The sequence below is a fragment of the Aethalodelphis obliquidens genome, unplaced genomic scaffold, assembly GCF_003676395.1.
Source record: "Aethalodelphis obliquidens isolate GAN/ISIS:26980383/991018 unplaced genomic scaffold, ASM367639v1 scaffold56, whole genome shotgun sequence".
Taxonomy (NCBI): Eukaryota; Metazoa; Chordata; class Mammalia; order Artiodactyla; family Delphinidae; genus Aethalodelphis; species Aethalodelphis obliquidens.
In genome coordinates this window covers 2,723,650-2,732,026 of record NW_020838000.1, presented here as the reverse complement: position 1 = coordinate 2,732,026, position 8,377 = coordinate 2,723,650, and the positions used below count along the sequence as shown (strand labels likewise).

Genomic DNA, 8,377 nt, shown 5'->3' with positions numbered 1-8,377 from the left:
CCTAGAAGTTGAATGGTGGATTGAATGATGTATTATGAATCAAGAAATTGTAAACTGGGTATTGTTTGGACAGTTGATACTTAAGAAGCTGGTTTTTGTTGTTTTACATTTTGTCTGAAGCACAGTTTTACAACTGAATAAGATACCTGTGGGGATTGGTGGAAAAATATTTGCAAAGGGTTTTGTCCTTAGAGCAAAGCGTTTTATTGGTGGAGGGATTAGCATTAATGTTTCTTTGTGTGACATTTTCGTTTGGACCTGTTATCTTAATATTGACCTCAGAATCCACCATGCTAGAATCTCCAGTAGCTTTTACATTAGGTACATTGAGCTTAATGAACTTCGGACAAGCCAGGCAGCATTCAGAGGAGGCTGTACGTCTCGGCTCTTTGGAATCTGGGCAGCCCTGAGCATACCCATTCAAAGAATTTCCAGCCTGCAATGACATTTTTCGTGCCACACTTTGAGCTCCAAAGTACAGTGACACATGGGTGGACTTCGGAATTAACACATCTGGGTTCAGGTGCTAGTTCTGCCACTTACTAGCTGTGGGATCTTAGAGGTTTACTTAACCTCTTTGAGCCTTGGTTTACTCATTTGCAATAAAGCGATAATAATGGCAACCTTGAAGCCTTGTTTTAAAGATTAGAATTAGTGAAAATCAAGCTTTTCTTATGATGCGAGGCACAGAGTCAGTGCTAAATATATGGTAGAAGTTGTTAGGATTATCTCTATCTCCTATTTCTCTACAATTTTTTTTTTTTTTTTTTGCGGTACGCGGGCCTCTCACTGTTGTGGCCTCTCCCGTTGCGGAGCACAGGCTCCGGACGCGCAGGCTCAGTGGCCATGGCTCACGGGCCTAGCTGCTCTGCAACACGTGGGATCTTCCCGGACCGGGGCACGAACCCGTGTCCCCTGCATCGGCAGGCGGACTCTCAACCACTGCGCCACCAGGGAAGCCCTACAATTTTTTTTTAATGTTTAAATATAGTGTTTCTAAAAGGCACAAACACTGTAAGGACCAGAATCTAGGTGCACAGCTGGCACAGAATGAATAATTGTTGAATTAATTGGATGAGCTCCTTCCATTTTCAGGTGATCGCTAACATCCCATCTAATACCAATTTCTTTTTAAAAAATTTATATTGAAGTATAGTTGATATACAATGTTGTGTTAGCTTCAGGTGTACAGCAAAGTGAATCAGTTATATATATACATATATCCACTCTTTTTCAGATTCGTTTCCCGTATAGGTCATTACAGGGTACTGAGTAGAGTTCCCCGTGTTACACAGTAGGTCCTTATTAGTTATCTATTTTATATATAGTAGTGTGTATGTGTCAATTTCAATCTCCCAATTTATCCCACCCCCCCTTAGCCCCTGGTAACCATAAGTTTGTTTTCTGTGTCTGTGACTTGATTTCTGTTTTGTAGATAGGTTCATTTTAGTGTCAGTGTCTTTGAGTCTATGAACAACCCTTATGGACAAGTGGTGTCACCGCTGGGAGCGGGAGTGTTGTGTGTGCAGCCACGTTTATGAGTAAAGATATGCCTGCAAGTGTCTAGGGGAGAGGAGGTGGGCAGCGTGGACAGGGTGAGGTGGTCTTTCAGGAGAGTGGCTCACCCTGGGCACCCCTCTCTGTGGCTCTGACACTGTCCCTCTGAGCAGGGCCTGAGGAGCTGCTGGGAGAGGCCGTGGAAGGCATCTTGAAGGCACTTCTGCCGCTGAACAGAAAATGTGTTTCACAGAGTGGGTAGATTTGTTATTTTTTTTCTTTTAATTGAAGTATAGTTGACTTACAGTATTATCTTAGTTTCAGCAGAGTGATTTGATATTTTTATGTATTATGCCCCATACAGAGTTATTATTGAGTATTTTCTCTGTGCTGTACATTATATCCTCGTGACTTATTTATTTTACAACTGGCAGCTTGTACCTCTTAATCCCCTCAACTATTTCACCCATCCCCCAACCCCTTCCCCCAGCAACTACTAGTTCACTGTATCTATGGATATGTCTCTGTTTTGTTATATGTCTTTTGTTTTTTAGGTTCTACATATAAGTGAAAACATACAGTATTTGTCTTTCTCTTTCTGACTTATTTCACTTAGCATAATACCCTCTAGGTTCATCCATGTTGTCACAAATGGCAAGATTTCATATATATGTATATAACATATCTTCTTTATCCATTTATCTATTGATGGACGCTTAGGTTACTTCCATATCTTGACTATTGTAAATAATTGTGCAGTGAACATTAAGGTGTATATATATTTTCAAATTAGTGTTTTCATTTTCTTTATAAATACCCAAAAGTAGAAATGCTGGATCGTATGGTGGTTCTATTTTTAATTTTTTGAGGAACCTCCATACTGTTTTCCATACTGGCTACATTCAATTTACATTCCCACCAACAGTGTAGGAGGGCTCCCTTTTCTCCATATCCTCACCAGCACTTGTTATTTGTAGTCTTTGTGTGTGTGTGTGTGTGTGTGTGTTTTATTTTTTTATTTTTTTTAACATCTTTATTGGAGTATAATTGCTTTACAGTGGTGTGTTAGTTTCTGCTTTATAACAAAGTGAATCAACTATGCGTATACATATATCCCCATATCTCCTCCCTCTTGCGTCTCCTTCCTATTCTCCCTATTCCACCCCTCTAGGTGGTCACAAAGCACTGAGCTAATCTCCCTGTGCTGTATTTGCAGTCTTTTTGATGATGGCCATTCTAACAGGTGTGAGGTGATAGCTCATTATGGTTTTGATTTGCATCTCTCTGACGATTAGTGATGTTGAGCGTCTTTCATGTGCCTGTTGGCTAGTCATATGTCTTCTTTGGAAAAATGACTATTCAGATCCTCTGCCCATTTTTTAATCGAGTTTTTTTTTTAAATTAATTTATTTAATTTATTTTTGGCTGCATTGGGTCTTGTTGCTGTGTGCGGGCTTTCTCTAGTAGTGGGGAATGGGGGCTACTCTTCATTGTGGAGAACGGGCTCTAGGCACGTGGGCTTCAGTAGTTGTGGCACATGGGCTCAGTAGTTGTGGCTTGTGGGCTGTAGAGCTCAGGCTCAATAGTTGTGGTGCACGGGCTTAGTTGCTCCGTGGCATGGGGGATCTTCCTGCACCAGGGCTCGAACCCATGTCCCCTGCATTGGCAGGCAGATTCTTAACCACTGCACCACCAGGGAAGCCTCCCCTTTTTAAAAATAAATTTATTTATTTATTTTTGGCGGCATTGGGTCTTCGTCACTGTGTGTGGGATTTCTCTAGTTGCAGAGAGCAAGGGCTGCTCTTTGTCATGGTGCGTGGGCTTCTCACTGCGGTGGCTTCTCTTGTTGCGGAGCACAGGCTCTTGGCACGTGGGCACAGTAGTTGTGGCTCACGGGCTCTAGAGCACAGGCTCAGTAGTTGTGGCGCACGGGCTTAGTTGCTCTGTGGCATGTGGGATCTTCCTGGACCAGGGCTCTAACCCATTTCCCCTGCATTGACAGGTGGATTCTTAACGACTGCGCCCCCAGAGAAGCCCCGAGTTGTTGTTTTTTTGTTGTTGAGTTGTCTGGGTTCTTGTATATTTTTGGATATTAACCCCTTATTGAATATATATTTTGCAAATATTTTCACCCATTCAGTAGGTTGCCTTTTCATTTTGTTGATAGTTTCCCTTGTTATACAAAAGCTTTTTAGTTTGATGTAGTCCCATTTGTTTATTTTTGTTTTTGTTTCCCTTGCCTGAGGAGACAGATCCAAAAAAATATTGCTTAAGCTGAATCAAAGAGCATGCTGCCTATGTTTTCATCTAAAAGTTTTACTGTTTCAGGTCTTACATTTAAGTCTTTAATTGCTTTTGAGTTTATTTTTGTATGTGGTGTCGGCAGGTAGTCCAGTTTCATTCTTTTACGTGTAGCTGTCCAGTTTTCCCACACCATTTATTGAAGAGGCTGTCTTTCCCCCATTGTATATTCTTGCCTCCTTTGTCGTAGATTCATTGACCAAATAAACGTGGGTTTATTTCTGTGCTCTCTGTTCCATTCCATTGATCTGTGTGTCTGTGTTTGTGCCAGTACCGTACTGTTTTGATTACTGTAGCTTTGTAGTATAGTCTGAAGTCAGGGGGCATGATACCTCCAGCTCTCTCCTTTCTCAAGATTGCCTTGGCTATTCAGAGTGTATTTTTCATTTCAGTTGTTGTATTTTTCAGCTCTGATTGGTTCTTTTTAATATTTTCTAACACTTTGTTGAAGTTTTCACTGTGTTGCCGTATTCTTCTGCTGGGTTTGGTGAGCATTTTTTTTTTTTTTTTTTTTTTTTGTGGTACGTGGGCCTCTCACTGTTGTGGCCTCTCCCGTTGTGGAGCACAGGCTCCGGACGCGCAGGCTCAGCAGCCATGGCTCACGGGCCCAGCTGCTCCACGGCATGTGGGATCTTCCCGGACCGGGGCATGAACCTGTGTCCCCTTCATCGGCAGGCGGTCTCTCAACCACTGCGCCACCAGGGAAGCCCTGGTGAGCATTTTTATTACTGTTGCTTTGAACTCTTTATCAGATAAATTATTTACAACCATTTCATTAGGATTTTCTCCTGGGGTTTTATTTTGTTCTTTCAGTTGGAACAAATTACTTTTTTTTTAAAAATTTTTATTGGAGTATAGTTGATTTACAACGTTGTCTTAGTGTCAGGTGTATAGCAAAGTGAATCAGTTATACATATGTCCACTTTTTTTAGATTCTTTTCCCATATAGGCCATTACAGAGTGTTGAGTAGAGTTCCCTGTGCTATTCAGTAGGTCCTTATTAGTTATCTATTTTATATATAGTAGTGTGTATATGTCAATCCCAGTCTTGCAGTTTATCCCTCCCACCCCCCCATCCCTTGGTAACCATGTTTGTTTTCTACATCTGTGACTCTACTTCTGGAACAAATTACTTTGTCATCTCATTTTGCCTGGTTTTCTGTGTCTGTTTCTATAAGGTAGGTGAAACAGTTACCTCTCCTCGTCTTGAAGGCATGGCCTTGAGTAGGCACGTCCCTATGCAGACCGTGTGCGCCTGCAGCTTTGGTGGGAGGTCTGGATCTGGAGCTGGGTGTGTGCTGGGGTTTCTCCCAAGGCAGGCGGCGGGGGGGGCTGCTGCCTTGTCAGGAGGGCTGGAGCTTGATCTGGGCATGGGTTGGGGGCTTCTGAGGCAGTCTTGGCAGGATGGCTAAAGCTCCAGGCTCTTTTTAACCTGCTGCTTTGTGCCGATGAGCTTGTGTGTGACCCTTTTAACCCCTTTAAGAGTGGAGTCTTGGTTTCCTACAGCCCTCAGGCTCTCCTGGATGTAAACCCTACTGGTTTTCAAAGCCAGTTATGGGGGTTCGTCTTCCCTGTGCTGCACCCTGGGCCTGGAGTGCCCAGTGTGGAGCCCAAACCCCTCATCCTTAGGGGGGACCTCTGAGTTTGTGATATCCCCTCCTGTTTGTGGATTGCTGCTCTGGGGGTGTGGGTCCTGACTAGATTATGTCTCCGCCCCTCCTTCCTGTCTCAGTATGGTTTATTCTTAATATCCCTATAAGGGCTGTCCCGCTAGTCTTCAGGTCGTTCTCAGGGAGACTTGTTCTACATGTAGCTGTGGTTTTGGTGTGTCCATGGGAGGAGATGTGCTCAGGATATTCATATGTATTATAATTAATTTTATGCCAATAAATTCAAAATGTTTACATTACTAAAATAAAACTTACCAAAACTAATCGAACAAGAACTAAAACCCCTATAAACCTTTTTTTTTGTTTAAAGAACTTCTTGTGAAGAAATATCAGGCCCCAAAACTTTTTTGACAAATTCTTTTACATTTCAAGGAATAGATCCTTGAAATTTTACACAAAATCTTCCAGAAAGAAGAAAAAGAGGGAATTCTCCACAACTCATTTTTAGAGACTGGCATAACCTTTGTTTTTAATTTTTTTTGCAAGTTGTCTTATTTACAATGTCAACTTTCAAAAGTCACTAAAGTTAACTGGACAATAAACTAGGCAGAAATTGCTTTACAAAAAGAGGGAAAGCCCAAAATGCCACTTTCTATAGAGAATCAACAGTTCAGTTTTATTCAGAGCAAAGAAAAAAGAAACTTTTGATCATACTAGAAGAAACTCAGCCATAGGTTTGGAATCTGTACTGAAACTACACATGCAATGAGGACAATATTCCACTAATAAAATTGATTTGCTGCTGCATTTGTCAACTGTTTTTCTAATATTAACAATTATAAACAGAGCACTGCAACTAGTATTTGGAACAATTCTTACAGTGTTACAGCGTCAGGCACAAAATTTCACTTCTCCTCACATCACTGGTTCTCTTTGGGTACCTGGGCTTCCTCTTCTACCGTAAAATCATTTTTGATATTGAATGTCTTTCGAATCTCCTCAGGAGTTTTCCTCTTGATCATAATGGCAACCGTCTTGCAGATAACGTCAAGCAAACCTTTGATGTCTAAATAGTTTGCAGCCAGGATCAGCTCAAAAAGTGTTCCTTGGTCAACTTTCAGGAATTCTTGATTCCAAACAGGGATATCATCTGTTCACTTTTCTTTGTCCTCACCATCCTCAGGAGGAGGCGGATCATCCTTGTGGTGGGTGCACCACTGAAAGACCTTGTTAATATTGCTGCATTAACATTTGGCAAAGGGACTGGGTCATCATCTCCTTCATCATCCATTCCCAAATCTTCCAACATGGTCTTGATAGTCACAGACTGTTTGGCAATTTCAGCATCAACTTGCAAATATCTCTCCATTAGAGCTCTGCAACTTAATTGAAGGCATGGTGTTAGGTCTCAAGGAGACTGTGGGCTGGAGGCTGATGAGAGCAGGGCGGTGTCTGCAAACAGAAAAACAGAAAGGTGGAGAACAAGGCCAACACCTGTTCTGTTTCATTCTTGACATGATTTATCTGTGGTGCTTTTTTATCTGTGCCTGCTTTCTTCTTGGCTAGGGTTGACAGACATTTGACAATTTTAGTATCTTTCCAAAGGACTGATTTTTAGGTTTGTTGATTCTGTCTCTTTATATATCCTTATTTTATTTTATTATTATTTTTTAGAGCATAGTTGATTTACAGTGTTGCGTTAGTTTCAGGTGTACAGCAAAGTGAATCAGTTATACATGTACATATATCCCCTCTTTTTTGGATTCTTTTCCCATATAGGTCATTACAGAGTATTGGGTAGAGTTCCCTGTGCTATACAGTAGGTCCTTATTAGTTATCTATTTTATATATAGTAGTGTGTATATGTCAATCCCAATCTCCCAATTTATATAGATAGATCTATATGGATATAGAACAAAGTGGAAAAATCATGTATCATTACCTTTATATTATGTATACATATTATATAAGATATATGTTCCCTTTTATCTCATTCCATTTTCCCCCTGTTTAGAAGTTTTATGTTTTATGTATATTATTTTGGTCATAACCATTTATATTTTAACATGCCTATTTAACAAAGTCTAAAGTTTGTATATATTTTTGCCTTCTTCCTGACAATACATTGATCATAGAATGTTATAATTCTCATCATCCTCTCTCAGTTTATATGTTATTCTTTTTCAGCATTCTAGTTCTGTCCTGCCTTCTCTCTCATTATCCATTATTACTATTGTTTTAAACAGTTCGTATTTGTTTAGATTTCCTCACATGTTTACTAACATCTTTGACCACTATCTTTCTTGAGTCTCAGATCTTTGATCAGGGATATGTTTCCTTAGGCCTGAAGTATATCCTTTAGAATTTTCTTTACCAAAGGACTATTGGTGGTAAACTCCTTCAGTTTTTGACCTAAATTCTTTCAAGAAACTGACTTTAATTCTTCCTTGTTCTTGAAAGAAGTTTCTTTGGGTATAAAAATCTAGGCTGGCATTTATTTTCTTCATGCACATTAAATATATTGTTTCACTGTCAGCTTTCATTTTTGCTTCTCTGAGTTCAACTATAATTGCCATTCCTAAGTTGATGATATTTTTTTCTCCCTTTTTATGATCTTCTCTTTTTCTTTGGTGTTCGGAAGCTTCACTGCTTTGTCTCAGTGAGAATTTCTAAAAAACCCCTTGATGTGACGATTGCTTTCTTTCACCAATTCTGTAAATAGTGCTTCCACTCACTGCCTCTATTGTTTCCACCTGAAACTGCAAGTGGACGTAAGTTGGACCCTTTTGTATCCTCTATGCCTTCAGACCTCTATTTTATATTTGTCTCTCTTTGTCTCTGTGAGGTGCATCCTGGTGCATATTTTCAAAGTTGTCATTTTCCTTAAACATGTAAAACATTGTTATTTTTCATTTTGTATTGTAGGGTTCCAGTATCTGAAGTCTTTGTGGGATTGACTATATGGTTTG

General features: G+C 40.2%; 1 pseudogene; it reads right to left on the bottom strand.

Annotated features, from left to right (window-relative positions):
• Positions 1 to 6,320: 6,320 nt before the first annotated feature.
• LOC113609330 (S-phase kinase-associated protein 1 pseudogene) lies at positions 6,321 to 6,805 on the bottom strand (annotated as a pseudogene).
• Positions 6,806 to 8,377: the final 1,572 nt, after the last annotated feature.